At 30.7% G+C, this 18264-nt stretch overlaps 1 protein-coding gene and 1 long non-coding RNA gene across 3 annotated transcripts in view; both read left to right on the top strand.

The window, feature by feature from the left end:
• The window catches only part of kek5 (leucine-rich repeat, immunoglobulin-like domain-containing kekkon 5 protein), a 524846-nt gene that overhangs the window by 177937 nt on the left and 328645 nt on the right, over nucleotides 1-18264 (top strand). The gene's annotated exons all lie outside the window — the stretch shown is intronic.
• LOC142232103 (uncharacterized) lies at nucleotides 2878-3504 on the top strand. Its single transcript, XR_012721026.1, has 2 exons — nucleotides 2878-3120; nucleotides 3177-3504. It is a non-coding gene; the product is annotated as an uncharacterized LOC142232103 (long non-coding RNA).

The following is an 18264-nucleotide window of genomic DNA, read 5'->3' as shown; positions in this document are numbered from 1 at the left end:
CATTACATTACTACGCGATCGATAACTGCTCATCTTGAAAGTGTTCATCGAAGGGTAATATGGAAACACATGCTGTTTTCGATTAAAACGTTCTTAAAATTCAATAAGATCATATGGCTTTTACAAACTCGATATTTTCTTTCCACATGAACTTCTCTGTATTGCCTAATTTATAAAAGTCTATTAGCAAATATGTTTGCTAAAGACTTCCTCAAAATATTAAAATATTTTGTCAAAAATATTGTACCATAAATCTGATATTGGCTTAAAAATATGTAGACAAAAAGTACTAAATCATTCGCGGGAGTACTATGGTACTGACCATGGTGAAAAAGTATTGAAAAAAGTACTATAGTACTACATTTTCCATCCCTGGTGGTAAGTAGAAATCGTAAAAAAAAAACTTGTAATGGTTAATTCTGATGGAACTAGACTTCTATCTAGTTATGATTTGTACACAGAAAAATGGATTCAATAACGAAATTTATTGAAAAATGTTATAGTTGAATTTGTTTCAATCACGAAATGGCAGTAATTTTGAATTAGCTTTATTTTTCAGTCCTTAAATTGTTCAAATTATTTAACCATCACAAAGCTCGATTTGATAAATGTATACCAATTTCGTTATTTAATCAAAACCAGCACGTTAGCAGACTGCCATTTCGATGTTGATTTATTATCTTTCCACACTGACGACGATGTCCAGGTCCATCAGAATGCACTATTGCAAATTTATTGACGATTCTTATTTACCACTATTACAATGACTATGCTTCCTCTTTCTTTATATTCTCTACCACCATGTACAGTGCCAAATGGCACCATAGCGGCATCACCTATTATACGTATGCGTCAAATAAACAAATCCGCCAAAAATTCATCAATTTTATTTGTCCACAGAAACAAATCGAGACTATACCATTTAACTTCTTGGTTTATTTGTTTCTCTCGGCACTAAGTGCTTGGCTTCCAAATTATTGCTTCAATGGTAGCTGATTATTTATTCGTCTTGTTGTTGTACTGTTTTTTAGGCTTGTGGTCTCTTTTCTTCTTTCAGATTTGCAAACTAGTTAGGTCCGCGGTGATGGCAATATTTCAAAGAGTACGATTCAATGATGGGACACTGTAGAAGTATGGCATTTAAGAACCCTCTAATATAAAATATGAATTACACTTTTTCGACTCCAACAGTTAAAACAATATCGGATACTAATTTGTGCTAAGCTAATAAAATCTTCAAATATCGAAATTATAATATACAAATGAAAGATACGTTTGTTTGTTTTTAGTCCAAAAAATTATGTTTGTAGTTCGACTATTTAACATCTGGTAGCCCATTGGAGCATTGCTTCATAACATCAAGACATTTAGATATAGATTTTGCATACCTTCTTTAATCTTAACCGATTTTACAAGATTCCTTTTAAAATAACATATGCTTTATCAAATATATATGCGTAAAATTTGCACAAATTAAGTCGTTTCATTGTATAGGAAACATAACTCTATACATATTGCATTTATTAAGATAAATTCATAAAGTTTATCCGCAAGAATTGGGATATACTTTTATTTAATAATTTGTTATAGTAAAATTTGCCAACGGAAGTTATAATTTTATTCTACTTTTATAGATTTATTTTCGATTTTTGCTTTTAAATTCAAGTTTAATACTTGGCCTGTCATTCGGGATCAATTTTTATAGAACCCGGGATTCGGGGTTTAAAAATTAATCTCGGAATTCTAAATATGTTGAGAAATTTAGCATATTTCGTTTAATTCACAGAAAAAATATCACCAAAATATTTCCAATTAAAAAGTTAATTGAAGTTGAAAATTTTTTCAATTAATAAATTAATGGATACAATTAACTTTTTAATCAAGATATTAACATTAAGTTAATTAAGTCAATAATTGAAAATTTTGAATTTTTAATTAAAAAATTAATTGATACAATTAATTTTGTAATCAAGTTTGGAAGACTAAGTCAGTTAAAAAAGTTATGATTTTTTTTAGATTTTAATTAAAAATATATTTCAAACAATCAATTGTTAAACCAAAAAAATACTCTAAGCTAATTCAAAAAGTAATTGACAATAGTTACCTCTTTTAATTTAAAAATTAATTGTGTTTTGCAGTCAACATCAATTTAATTTTTAATCAATTAAAAAATTAATTTGCTAATGACATCAATTAATTTTTTAATCAAGAATTTTTTCTATGTCCAATTAAAACTGTGATTGATACCATCATTTTCGTGATTGAAGACATTTCAATAAAAAAATTAATTGGATCAATTAATTTCGTGATTGAATCTGAAAAATATTTTTTGTGTGTTCAATTTTATTAATAAAAATATAGCAAAAGAATATAAAAGTAAATTGAAAAGCACTTTGAAATTGCTATTTACAAAACAAATATATGACATATATAAATTTAAAAGCTATTTTGCTTTCGTACTCAACTAAAGATTTTTGATTTCACCATTAGACATCAAAAAAAACACGATAGTACTTGCTTTTATTCATCTCATTTATCAATCAAAAATACTCAGAAACAAGAAAGGTAAATTTTTGCCGACAAGCTTATTGTATTTGTCGTCGCGGCAAAAATGTTTCGCCTTCCGCCTATCGCTATGGTTATAATTACACACTCAAGAAGAAATTCTTTGCAGAAACTATTGCGTACTATTTACCATTTTCTCATCACTTGCGTTTTGCTCATCTAACGGTATAGTTTCGATTTTGGAATTGGAAGGTAGAAAGGAGATAGCTGTAGAGGTTTGAGATGTAACACTATACATTTCCAATTATTTCATTTCAGTTTGTCAACATCATTTCAGTTTGTCAACACCAACAAAAAAAAACAATTCGATAACAAAATACAATTTCTGATATCGATTTTAGTCTAAAAACAGCAACGAAGAGGACAATTTCAACTAGATGAAGAAAGATGATAAAGATTAGATATTATTTGAGCAAATGTGATTTAGATTGTAAAATTCCTATATCAGATGCTTCGAATAGGAAGTCGGTATCACTATGTTTTTGGTTGAAATATTGTTTTATTGAGTCTATTTACTAGGGCAACATAATGATTTGTTGTGGATCAACAAGCCAGGTAACCAAAGAGTCTATGTTTACATTGTTTTGTTTTGACGTGTGTTTTATTTGCAGGTCGAATTGTTGTGTTAACAAGTAAGGAAAGTCTAATGTCGGGCGGGGCCGACTATATTATACTCTGCACCACTTTGTAGATCCACGAAATTTGAGCCATTTTAGCAAACGCGTTTTAATGATTTATCGGTCGACATATACGCATTAGAATTATGGACAAATTGGAGTCATTTTTACAAGTTTTCGATTTAACAGTGTTGATTTTATAAGACAAGTGTGTGTTTTTTTTTTTTTTTGACATTTTTCCCCAAATATAGAAAACACATATGTGGAAGCTATATCTAAATCTGAACCAATTTCCACAAAATTTGAACCGATTTCTTCCAAAGTCGATAGTATTCTATTCTGACCCAAAATATTTACATGTGCCAAATTTGAAGTCGATTGGGTTTAAATTGCGACCTAGACTTTGATTACGAAAATGTGTTCATAGACAGACGGGCGGACATGGCTAGATCGACTCAGGGGACGGCCCTGAACAATATTGCAAACATATGCACTAACTTATAATACCCTGTTCCACAGTGTGGCGCAGGGTTTAATAATGGGACATTCTAAAACTAAAATGCTAAATGTTTAAAAAGTAGTCAAAGATCGTATAATTCATGAAATCATCACAATACTATATGAAACAATTGGCTTTGTTCTAAATAGCGCAAGATATAACTTTTTTGTAACAGAAAATGTCTTGAATGCGTAGAAAACTGTCTTTCGTCCACGTACTAGAACTGTCATTTATGTCGAATTGTTTTCTTAAATATGTATGTGATTTCCCTTGCATACAAGAATGTAAGTACGGCTGAAAATTCGCCCACGACGAATCTTCCAAACAGTTGCCGTTGGCGCGGTAAATTAAACCTTTTTAACATTGTCTTCCAAATTGCAAATAAGTTCATATGGAGTATATATTATATAAATAAATGGTAGAATTAAATACACATATATAGTTCTTGATCGTTTTATTGAAAGGAGTCTTTAAATGATTATAAACCGATATGAATCAATTTTCGAATAGTAATAAGAGGAGAATACGTGACCCGGTGACTTTTGTTCCTTCATGAGGCTTCCAAAAAAAAAAAAACTTTTGAGGGGGGGTCTTATTCCGGATTAAATGGAAGCTATATATAACTAAGGACCCATACGGGAATTAGCTCATGAGGGGGTCCATTTGTAATACCATCCACCTACATAAATAACAACTACTTATACCAAGTTTTATATCGATAGCTTGTTTCGTTCGGAAATTAGGTTTCAACATGCGGGAGAATTTTTCTTGCAGAATTTTTCGATAAACAAATGAAAATAGTTTACTGAGTGCACTATGTTCATAAAATTTAAAATTGAACCCCATGAAACGAGATTAAAAATTTTATTAAAATATATATATGAGTAAATCTTACTTTTTAAAGCTAATTATTAAAAAATAATGTTTAGCTGCGAAACATGAATAGTGAAAGGTTCGTTTTTAATAAAATCTAGTATGAAGTTCAATATAATTTCTAATTTTTAGTAATTCAGATATTTCATACATACTTCTTATCATGATCAAGACATTTTTGTAAATATAAGATTTGTAATGAGCGTGAATAGGTTCGTGAACGTGTCATCTCTCGTGAGCGTGAATTATTTCGTGAATGTGAATTTTATCGTGAATGTGAATGTCATCGTTAGCGTGAATTTTTCGTGAATTTCTTCGTGAACGTGAATTTGGTCGTGAACGTGAACTTTTTCGTGAACGTGAATTTTTTCGTGAACGTGAATTTCTTCGTGAACGTGAATTTGGTCGTGAATGTGAATTTCTTCGTGAGCGTGAAGTTTGTCGTGAGCGTGAATTTTTTCGTGAACGTGAATTTTGTCGTGAACGTGAATTTCGTCGTGAGTGTGAAATTTTCGTGAATGTGAATTCCTTCGTGAACGTGAATTTTTTCGTGAGCGTGAATTTTTTCGTGAGCGTGATTTTGAAAAAAAAATTACTCACGCACATTCACGAACAGAATTTGATGTTCACGCACGATCACGCACGACACATTTTTGTTCAGTCCCATTCACGCACATTCACGACATTTGGTCAAAATTTCATTCACGAAACACGTGACTCACGCGTGAATCACGCGTGTCACGAAAACTTCGTGTCACGCGCACACCTCTAGTCTCAACAGTAATGTAACTCTGGCAGGACAGTCATTTGCAAAATGCTTTTGCCCCACAATGTTTTCGAAATTCTCATATCTTGATGGTTAATGCAGACTGGCAGACTTTGGCATTTGGAACGAGGGAATATGCCATGGCATTTTTATGCGATGACAACAAGTGCATTATTGAATGTTTTCAATATTACCTATGAATGTTTACAATGTGCTTGCGAGTATATTAATATTTCGAATATTTCGTAAAGGGGTAAACAAAAAGGAAAGGGCAATGTGGTGGAAAGGATAATTTCGAGATACATTGCAGCTGGGAGCGGGTGAACAACTATTATTTCAATAATAATTTGAAAATATTAACTATGGCACATACATATATTAGGCGTTTAACATTTAACAGCAAATTACTCTCATTAAGGTGCAATATTTATATCCTTATACACGCAAAGAAAAAAAAACGCTTGGAAAACGTGTACCGAAAACGTTTTTCTTTTGTTAGAGTTTTTTGAATTGCTTCGAAAATGTTAAACTTTTATCACCAAAAAAATTTGTTTGTTACAAAATTTTAATTTTTTCAATAAAAAAAGTTATTTTTGAAACAATAACACAGTCCATTGCGGTTATATCAACCACAGTTCTTTTCTGACTTTAGGTCTTTAATAAGACACATTTTACAGGTCAAAATTTAATATACTACAATGTAATGTTGAACATTTTTTCGGAATATTCCGAACATATCTGAAATATATGTAAAAAAAAAAAAAACTTTGGTCGAAGCAGGGATCGAACCCACGACCCTTGGCATGCAAGTCGGACGTAGCAACCACTGCACCACGGTGCCAAACTAAATGTTTGTTTCTGTTAAATAAACTTTGTTTATTCGGTTCGTGGGCGCCGCAAGCTATGCTATATAAATATAACTTATACGGATATTTATCTATTGATGACCATAACAGGTACATAGCTCAGTGGTTAGTGTGTTGGCTTACAAAGTGCATGGTCCGCGGTTCGATTCTCCGTCCAGGCGAAAGGTAAAAAAAATTTTAAAAATTTATAAAATCGTATAATTTCTTCTACATTGTTGATATTACAGGAAAAGGTTTTAAGAACTAAAAAACATCGTGGATGTGAGAAAGATGTGAGGGAAAATACAATTAGCAAGAAAACAATGTTTTTTTTTTTTTTTTTGAGTTTGCCCTTGTGAAATTGTTTTTACATCCTGGAAAAGAATAAACGTTTATCACAAAAAGTATATACTTTTCTCCCAAATACACTTCCTTACAGCGAAAAGCAAATGAGAAACGAACTTTGTCTAAAATTTCGTTTGGGAGGAAAGAATTATTTTTTTGCGTGTACCTTCGTAAGATTGAGGAAAATACAGATCTGCTGAGACTGCATGAATGAATAACTCGGGTTAAAAGTTGAATGTCAAATATCAGGGGTACATAATTGTGAGTTCTGTTGACAATGAAAGTGCCATTAATACACGCAAAAAAAATCTTTCCTCTCAAACGAAATTTTAGACAAAAAATATCGTTTCCCATTTGCTTTTCGCTGTAAGGATTGTTTGGAAGAAAAGGATATACTTTTCGTGGTAAACGTTGATTCTTTTACAGGATGTAAAACAGCTCAACATTTTTTTTTCTTTTCTGGCTAATTGCATCTTCCCTCACATCTTTCTCACGTCGACAATTTTTTTTAGTTCTTACCATCGTTTTCTGTAACACAAACGATATAGGAGAAATTATTCGATTTTATAATTTCTTTTTATAGTTTCTCTGTAAATTATTCTCACATTATATCCAGAAATTAATTTTATTAATAACGCTAACAATTTTTTACTCACAAATCCTAAATCTCCCCAGAGAATTTTTTTAGCTCCGCCAACATTACTGACATTTCTGAGGGTTTCAAAGCTTCTCTAAGTGGTTTCACTGCAATGTGAAACGCCGTTCGCACTCGGCTATAAAAAGGAGGTCCCTTGTCATTGAGCTTAACATGGAATCGGGCAGCACTCAGTGATAAGAGAGAAGTTCACCAATGTGGTATCACAATGGACTGAATAGCCTGATATATCGGGCTGCCACCTAACCTAACCTAACCTGGCTCCGCCAATGGATTTTATCCACATCAATAAGTTCAAAGTTTCGAGCTGATATCTTGTTTCGTTGGGAAGTTAGCGTGGTTTCTATAGACGGACGGAGGAATTTCAGCACAACCCAAGATATATGGATGTATTTTATAGGGGTTGGCCCAATGCGTTATATGTCCCATGTTGTAGGGTATAATATATTTAAAACAGCATTTTTCATTATATACATTGATTGATAACACAAAACATTTCGCAATTTACAGGAAGTACAAGTGAAATATAATGCGCAGTTATGGATATTTTAAATATAGCAAAACTATATTAAAAATGGCTACACTTCTAGCTAATAGCAATTTCACAAACTTTCGAGCAACTCAACATCAAAAATAGCTAGATCTAGCTATAAAAACATTAAAGTGGCATCACTGTACATATTAGAGGTCTGCACAATTCCATTTGTAAATGGAGAGTACACGTGTACTTGCTACATGAGTATATCTATTTGAGAGAGTCGCAAAACAATTGGTACACATTTTGATGAACACCAAAAGCCACGAGTAACTTCTTGTTGCAGTGTTGCCAATTTGGTGCTACCAAATTTAGTGCTTTTTGATTTCTAAAAAGCACCAAATTGCCTTTTTGGTGCCTTTTCAAAAAAAGCACCAACTTGGTGCTTTCTGGTATTTTCATTTAGTGCTTTTGGTGCTTTTTTATTTTGAACAGTATTAATTTTAATTGATACAAAAATTTTGATTAGACTTTCAAGAGCCGAAGAAACTCAAATTTATTGCCAAATATAGAATTTGATTGTTATGAAGTTGGTATTGATTATTTTTTAATTAATATTGTTATTTAGGGTATTCTGTACGAAGGTCGAGCGATGAGTGTCGAATTTTTGAATTTGGTAAAGATGTCATTAAAAACGTTTGTATTAAATTCACAAAAGCACGCACAACTGAAATAAGCAATAGATTCCTTCCATATATTAATATTTTGAAAGTTGAAAAACATCACTGATCCAAATTTTCGAGTTTTGCCGCTAAAGTGAAAACTATATCAGAAAAAAGGCATAAAATTATGCATATTTGCTGCAAATTTTATTATAACTTGATGGGGAATAGTCAAATGCAAATTTTCACAAAGTTTGTATACCTTAAAATAAATTATTAAAGAAAAGTAATTGTGAAAAAATGACTATTTTAGGAGCTAAACTCGATCTTAATACCCACCTTAACTTCTTAAAATTCAATTCACAAAAGTTCTTTAATACATCTTCGGAAGTTTTTTTTTTTTTTTTTTAGAGCATTTAATTTTCGATTTTGTGGTGGAAGGTGGTATTTTAGAATTTATAATATATTTTTGGTGCTTTTTGGCCTTGGAGAGTTGGCAACACTGTCTTGTTGCTACTCTGATGTCTCCACTACCAACAAACACATTTCTCTTTCTCTCTTATTGAAGTGTACTCAGAGTGATCGCGTCGAGTATGTTGCGAGAACAAAACTTCATAGAGTACTCCATGTACCACGCGCAGTTTCAGAAATACAAAAAACAGCTACTCTCCATAATATATGTTTTCAGTTTGTTATAAAGAAAGGCAAACGTTAAGGTAAGTGTGTGACATAAATATATGATATATGTATATGACATACATACATATCTATGATTAATAACAATGGAAAGTTTTGCTTCGTACATAACTGAGAAATACTTGTGGTACAACGTGAAGTGAAGAGAATCCATGTTGTACTTTTTCTCAAGTACTTGCATTTTTATTGTTCCTTTTTTTCGGAACACATATTGTTTCGGATAAGTACTTGGTGGTATTTGCGCTCTGAGAGAAAGACAGTGTATGCACTATATTCGACAGCGAATTGCATACATGTAGTGAAAAGTTATTCGATGCAGACCTCTAGTACATATATTATGTCGTTCAGTTTCGCTCTCGGGATATGATCGCTCTCAGTACAGTTAAATAAGAGAGAGAGAGAGACAGAGAGTAATATGTATTCGTTTGTAACGAGCATAGACCATATATATTAGATGGTTCATCCGTGTCAAATGATGTTTGACAGTTCAGAAGATTAAGAATAAACGAAGAAAATAAGAGCACGCTTACATTCTCTTTCGTTTTCCTTTTTGTAGTTTGCCAAATTTACACAAAATTTGAACGTTACTGATGCACCAGTTGATTTATAAATAAACTAATATATTAAGAGTTCATATTTGAATAAAAAATTGTGACCAAAGCCGCGAAAATACGAAATTTAATTTTGAGCAGTATTTCTCTTTACGAACAGCACAAAAGCAAATGCCGGAAAATTAATGTTTGGGACTGACTCTTTACGAAAAAAATCAAAACGAAACGTCAGATAACACACTGACACATTTTTTTCGCGGAGAGAAATGACTCATTTATCTATTCTATAATCTATGGTTACGAGTAATAAGAAGAGGTTATTAGCAAGTTTTGTTATTCCTATTTCCACATCGAATAGGTGTTTTCATATCACCAGTAGTCTGTAAATAAAAATGGAAATTTGCAGACTTCTAATAGCAATACAGGCGATATACACGACCAATTACCTGCTTTCAAATATTTTTGACGTGTTTAGAAGGAAAAATAAAAATTTTATAATATGTGTATATTTATTTACTAAATAAATCAGTGCTTAAATAATTAAACGTTTTTTTTTGTAGTAGAATTTCGGTTAAATAATCTTTATTTTTTTTACCTATTATTTCCTTTTGTGTAAAAAGCGTAAATCTCCATCAGTATTGAGAAATTCAAATCGCCCCTTTCTTAAAGTTCCCTGAATGAAGCTGACTTAAAAATCAAAAAAAAAAACTATAACACCACAAATGTCTTTCACAAGTAATTACTTTCTATGCCTTGTTCATATAACCATCAAATTGAGCAATAATTTAATGCCTATTGCATTTTTATGACAAACGAAAGGTCAAGGGTTGCTTAATTATTACGAAGCCTAAATATTTTCTACTCAATCTCGATTCATTTTATTCAATTTAATACTAAGTACTACACCAAACCAAACCAAAAGTAGAATATAAAAAAGTTTTATTTGTTTTTCCTTATTTGCAGGCAAGCAGTTGTGTTTTATTGCTGGTATTGTTGTTTATTTGACAAAGTTATTAAAAGCAATCCACACGATTTCCATTTGATTGCTGTATTGTTTTTCAATCAAATTCCCATCAATCGGAATAATATTCAATAAAAAAGAAGTCTGGTAATCTCAGAGCTTGGTAATGTGTCTTTATTACAATTGAACTAAAATGAAATCAGGGAAATTGATAGACATGAGACGACAGACAGAAAAGTATAGATCAACAATAAAATCTATACTTCTCTGTCTGTCTATCAACAAAGTCAATAGTAATGGTATGCAATCAACAGTAAGAACAACAACAACAAAATATGTCAGTCTATATTGAAAATGGAATAACTCAATTATTGTAAATATCCCACTCAAGGAAAGAAAAGCAAAAAGAGTTTGTTTTTGTTCTAACATGTTTGCAATTTTTGATCTACACAGGAAGAAAGTCACTAACTTTTTTTCAGTTAAAAAACATTAATTGAGGTTGTGTAAATATCCAATTATAACAATAAGTGCAATAATTTTGTTCAATCACACGAATTAATTGCACCTATACACTTTTTATTTAATAATTTTTAATTAATTTTTTAATTGAAATTGGTGATTTTCATGATTAAAGAAATTTCAATGAACTCCTAATTATATCAGTTAATTTCATAAATTAGGCAACTTTTTTCAGGGAATCGAACAATTTGTAAAATACTTAGACATTTCCTCAAAGTGTTATCCAATGGATTTTCAAGAATAAAATTTTTAATTATTATTTTTAAAAAATACTGTATACAATCAGCAAATATTTCAATTGCTTATTATTGTGGATTTGAGAAAAATTCATTAATTTTGATTGCCTTTTTCATTGTTTCAATCCACCTTTTATTTATATCTGGTTAATTGCATTTAAAAATTTTCACCAATTTTGCTTTTTCAGTAAACAGCTAGTTTCCCATTTTGGTTTAACTGATTTTTCTACGAATAATTGATCTACTAAAAAATATCTGTAAGTGTATGTTTAAAATTGACTTATTCCATTTTAATACTGAACATCACACCATGCGTTATCAACTCTGTCATCTCATCAACAATCAACTCTAAATGGTGGCATTACCAACGCCATGACAAAAATCCCTCCATATATTGTTTTGGTTGCGTGGGTATTACTATTTTCCCCTGAGGGAATGTTTGTTTTTATTCGAGCGTTTTTTGTTTTTAATCTGTAAGCTAAACACGGAATAATAATGACAGTAAAAATAATTCAGCTTTTGTAACATTATAATCTGTCGAAGTTTGTTGTATTAAAACAAAAGCATATGGGTTAACATTTTGCAATTGTAATTCCTTTGTTGCTCTTGCTCTCTCTCTAGTACACTCTTTTGCTCTCTCTCTCTCTCTCTCTCTCTTATTATTCTCTGTAACAGTATATGTCCTCATATACATTTGTATGCGATGATATCTGTTGAAATGTTTGCTTCAGAGTTTGGTTTACCATCATTGTGATTTTATTTATTTATGGTGTGAAAAAAGTTTATTAACTATTTATGTTGGCAGATGGATATAACAATAAAAAAGAGAGGGATATTCATTAACTCAAACAATAATACCTTGCATGAGTACGATTCACAATTCCGGAGAATTTTTATTTCAATATATGGCCGTTGCAATTATTAATTTTAATGTGCTTTACGTTTGTAAGTTAAGAGGATTATAAACTTATTGATATGCATAAAATAATTTTTGTAGAAATGTTTGAGTAATGCATTTTTCCATGGAAGAATGGACAATTGTGTGTCAATATTTTTAAATAAATGTATTGATTCCATAGTATAAATATTTCTCACAAACATTTAGGGAATGACATCCAACTTTTTTTTTTTAAAGTTAGGTGAATAACAGGTGCCAAAAAAATCTCTATATTTATTTTTTTAATTTTAAGCTCTTAGTTAATTCTTTACCAGCTTATGTCGATAGAGGTATACCCAGGATAGGCTATTTCATGCTCACTAGTATTATTTCATTCCAGTGTTGCCAACTCCCCAAGACCAAAAAGCACCAAAAATATATTATAAATTCTAACATACCACTTCCCACCACAAAATCGAAAATTAAACGCTCTACTACAAAAAACTTCCGAAGATGTATATAGAACTTTAGTCTATTTATTTTGTAATTTTATTAAGTTATAAACCTCTTTTCAAGTAACATATACACCTTGGTCAGTTTTAATGCTTTCATCCAATTCATTTTGATCAGTAATGTCTTTCAACTTTCAAAATATTCATACATGGAAGGAGTCTATTGCTTATTTCAGTTGGGCGTATTTTTGTGAATTTAATACAAACGTTTTTAATGACATTTTTATCAAGTTCAAAAATTCGGCACTCGTCGCTAGACTTTTCTACAGAATACCCTAAATAACAATATTAATTAGAAAATAATCAATACCACCTGTATAACAATCAAATTCTATATTTGGCAATAAAGTTGAGTTTCTTAAGCTCTTGAAAGTCTAATCCAAATTTTTGTATCAATTAAACTTAATACTCTTCAAAATGAAAAAAGCACTAAATGAAAATGCCAGAAAGCACCAAGTTGGTGCTTTTTTTGAAAATGCACCAAAAAGGCAATTTGGTGCTTTTTAGAAAACAAAAAACACTAAATATGGTGCTAAAAGCACCAAATTGGCATCACTGTTTCATTCTCTCGATTTTCTGATCCCCCTTACTCTATTTCTCTTGCCAAAGAACTCTCTTTCTCTCTCTCTCTCTTCGATGTATTGGGTCTGGGTCTCCTACAATTCGTGTTCAAAATGAGGATATCTCTTTCTTGAGAAAACAGGTTCTAGATGATGATGATGTATTCTATCGTGTTCTTATTACCCGATGATTGTTCTCTTTTTATACTCTATTTTCTACAATTGTTCTCATTTTCTTATTTTCAAATTCATTGATTTTAATGTTAAATGTTCAAAATTATTTTGTCTTGTTGTTAAAAATATTTTATACAATTTTCGGTAAAATTATTAAACTATTAAATTTAAAATTCGTATTCTATAAGAGTTCATAATTCTTGAACAAATTCATTCCCATACACATAGCAGCATACTTCAATTTCATTAAATAGAAATAACAATGATATGAAATCACTGATATTTAGTGCATATGGAATTTATGAATTTTTAATTTTACTCAATTATAACAATTAAGCTATTTTACATAATGGATATTCGAGTATATAGATTGTCTGTAACTTTGTGGTCTTGCAAATATGGCATCTTTTAATTTCAACAATTTCCACAAGTTTTCCTCGAACTACATGAGTTTACTACGAGTATATGTGAAATTAAAATCTATTCAAAGTATGTGTATGGGTTATTATCGTAATAGCATTTGAATTTGTTGATCCATATGGCTTTTAAATGCAATTTAATTCTCATAGTGGATTACATCATTGTCAATATCAAATATATACGAAAATTTATGACTTTGAGGTTTTTGGGTTTTTATTGACATACGTATATAACAAAGTTAGGTGAAGTGTAAAGAGCAATTGCTTCTTGCCAATTGATGTTAAATTGATAGAGATTAGAGAGAGAGAGAGAATATCATTGAAAATATTTCTCAAGAGCATCTCTATTTTTGGGCATATCTTTAAGAATTTAAATAAAGTTGTGGGGATTCCTATTATTTTTAAGATATAATTGAGAATTCCAAGTTGATATTGTTCAAATATCGATGGAATATTAATTTTTGCCAAGACTAAAGGTATATGGATAATACAAATCAACTACACTATATGATAAGTGCAGTAAAATGAGACATTCTTTTATACTGCATCGTTTACTTGAGCATGGAAGAAATTAACAGACAGGGACATGACAACACGTATTGACAACTGTTGTGCATTTATTATAAATGTAGGAAAATTTAATCAATAAAAGTGTATACTAAGCCAAACTTCATTATAAAATAAAAACCTTTTATGAGCTTTTTGTAATTTATTTTTAATTTTTTAGTAAGTAGAACAATGTAACAAAAAGTAGGGACAACAAAACGTCCACTCTGCACTAGACTAGCAGAACACGAGGCCGGCATTAGAAAAGAGAAATAAACAACTTCACTAGTGCAACACATTAAAGAGAGCGAACATAAAGCTAACTCCAAAACAGTAAGACGACTTTGACAGAGAGAAAGTAGAGAATAAAGTCTACATTTTGAGAGCTTAAGAATTCAACAATTTAATTGTCTTCGATAAACTATTTAAATAAAAAATTCAATTGGCAGCAATTATTTTTTTTAAATTTTCGTCAATAATTGATGTTATCTGTGATTGAAACAATTCCAATTAAAATTATTTGAATCAATTAAATTAGTCATTTAAGTCAAAACATATGGCTGTTTTGTGTACGTTAATCTCATTTCATGTCCCTGGAGTTTTACACTCAGCCATTGAGTTTCCGCTATATGACCCAGTTTTAGCTGAAATAACTTCTTAAGTTAAATGTAAAATATGTTTCTAGACATAATGACCACCCTACTGAAGTGGTATAATAAAGTTTTTAACCTCACTTAAGTGCTTCATTATTGTCGATGCTTTCAATTTTAGATAGAAAAAATTACAGAAATCTTGAGAACCTTTTGGTAAATTGCTTACTTCACTCACTCCTTCTGTGGTTTACAAACAAAGCATACAAGTAATGTCTTATAAAGAAGGGTAGCGGAGGATGGGGAGTACTTTCACTCTCTTCTTCGAAGTTGGAAGTCTCCCTCTCCATTGTTTTTAATTCTGTCAACATTTTAATGAATGTAAATCACAATCTCATCCGGCGTCGCACAGTTTCTACGCCACATTACTGCTGTGTTGTCTAGCAGCATACGATATGAGGAGTTATGGAGAATGGTTTTATCACTACCGCTTGCTGCTATTATTCATCAACATTACAAGTAACGAAGTGGTGTGGGGAGGTGGGAATGAATTATTAAGATGCAATATTCCATCTAAGATGCAATGTTGCCATATCGGTTTTCACATAGAATTTATACTCCCCACACTCACTTTTACACAAATTCACCCAAGCAAGAACAACCAATACTGGCATAAACTTACAAACAAAAATATACTCTTATCAAAGGTAATTAATCTTATAAATTAAAATAAAGTAAATTTTAATTAGTTTATTAAAATTGAATTTAAAGTTAAGATTAAAATTACAAATAATTAATTAATAATTAAGAGAAAAAATATAAAAGTAGCAAAAGCAAAAAAAAAAAAAAAAAAAAAAAAAATATATATATATATATATATATATATATATATATATATATATATATATATATATATATATATATATATAAAGGGTGATTCTTTTGAGGTTAGGATTTTCATGCATTAGTATTTGACAGATCACGTGGGATTTCAGACATGGTGTCAAAGAGAAAGATGCTCAGTATGCTTTGACATTTCATCATGAATAGCCGAACGATCTGCCACAACGTCGAATTTTCAGTGAATGGGCCCTAGAAAAGTTGGCAGAAAATCCGCTTTTTTATCGACAAATTTTGTTCAGCGATGAGGCTCATTTCTGGTTGAATGGCTACGTAAATAAGCAAAATTGCCGCATTTGGAGTGAAGAGCAACCAGAAGCCGTTCAAGAACTGCCCATGCATCCCGAAAAATGCACTGTTTGGTGTGGTTTGTACGCTGGTGGAATCATTGGACCGTATTTTTTCAAAGATGCTGTTGGACGCAACGTTACGGTGAATGGCGATCGCTATCGTTCGATGCTAACAAACTTTTTGTTGCCAAAAATGGAAGAACTGAACTTGGTTGACATGTGGTTTCAACAAGATGGCGCTACATGCCACACAGCTCGCGATTCTATGGCCATTTTGAGGGAAAACTTCGGAGAACAATTCATCTCAAGAAATGACCGGTAAGTTGGCCACCAAGATCATGCGATTTGACGCCTTTAGACTATTTTTTGTGGGGCTACGTCAAGTCTAAAGTCTACAGAAATAAGCCAGCAACTATTCCAGCTTTGGAAGACAACATTTCGGAAGAAATTCGGGCTATTCCGGCCGAAATGCTCGAAAAAGTTGCCCAAAATTGGACTTTCCGAATGGACCACCTAAGACGCAGCCGCGGTCAACATTTAAATGAAATTATCTTCAAAAAGTAAATGTCATGGACCAATCTAACGTTTCAAATAAAGAACCGATGAGATTTTGCAAATTTTATGCGTTTTTTTAAAAAAAAAAGTTATCAAGCTCTTAACAAATCACCCTTTATATATATATATATATATATATATATATATATATATATATATATATATATATATATATATATATATATATACATATATATATATATATATATATATATATATATATATATATATATATATATATATATATAATATATATATATATATATATATATATATATATATATATATATATATATATATATATATATATATATATATATATATATATATATATATATATATATATATATATATATATATATATATATATATATATATATCTATATATATATATATATATATATTATATATATATATATATATATATATATATATATATATATATATATATATATATATATATATATATATATATATATATATATATATATATATATATAGTTCAATTAAAATACTTAATTACAACTTATTAAATTAAAGATTAAAATATTTATTTATTACAAGATTTACTATCATAATAAATTATGAAAATAAATATAACAAGTAAGTAAAGTAGAAAGTCGGGCGGGGCCGACTATATCATACCCTAAACCACCATTACAGAATTAGTAATCATAAGCATTTGTGGGGTAACACATATGTCTGGGAGATAAACCGCAGTTGCATATTTAAGATAATTAAGGGGTACATGTCTATGGGTGCTTTGTGTCAATCTGACTATAGCTCATAGTCAATGTTGCCACGGAAAATGTTCGGTTTACCCTACAAGGGCAAAAAAAGGTTCCCTACTTTCCCATACATTCCCAAACAATTTTCCCTACCGTGGTGCAATGGTTAGCATGCCCGCCTTGCATACACAAGGTCGTGGGTTCGATTCCTGCTACGACCGAACACTAAAAAGTTTTTCAGCGGTGGATTATCCCACCTCAGTAATGCTGGTGACATTTCTGAGGGTTTCAAAGCTTCTCTAAGTGGTTTCACTGGAATGTGGAACGCCGTTCGGACTCGGCTATAAAAAGGAGGTCCCTTGTCATTGAGCTTAACATGGAATCGGGCAGCACTCAGTGATAAGAGAGAAGTTCACCACTGTGGTATCACAATGGACTGAATAGTCTAAGTGAGCCTGATACATCGGGCTGCCACATAACCTAACCTAACCTAACCTACTATATTTTTCGTTAAATTTAAAAAATTTTACACAACAAAAATGGTTCTAAGTACTTTATTATCTTAAAACATGAATATGCAACGTATATAACTTAGAATATAAATTTGTATTACCACCACGGTTGCCACAGTTGGTAGAATTCTACCCAAATTAGTAATCTTTTTTGTTAAATCTCTATAAAAATAAAATTTTGGAAAAAGTTTCTATAAACAAATTTTTGTGAGAAAATTTTCTATAGAAATAAAATTTTGAGAAAAAATTCCACAGAGATAAAATTTTGACAAAATTTTTTATAGAAATAATATTTTGAAAAAAATTTTTATAGAAATACAATTTTGACAAAATGTT

This window comes from Haematobia irritans, chromosome 3 (genome assembly GCF_050003625.1).
Source record: "Haematobia irritans isolate KBUSLIRL chromosome 3, ASM5000362v1, whole genome shotgun sequence".
Taxonomy (NCBI): Eukaryota; Metazoa; Arthropoda; class Insecta; order Diptera; family Muscidae; genus Haematobia; species Haematobia irritans.
Note: the sequence above shows the minus strand (reverse complement) of the source record. Positions and strands in the feature narration are given on the sequence as shown.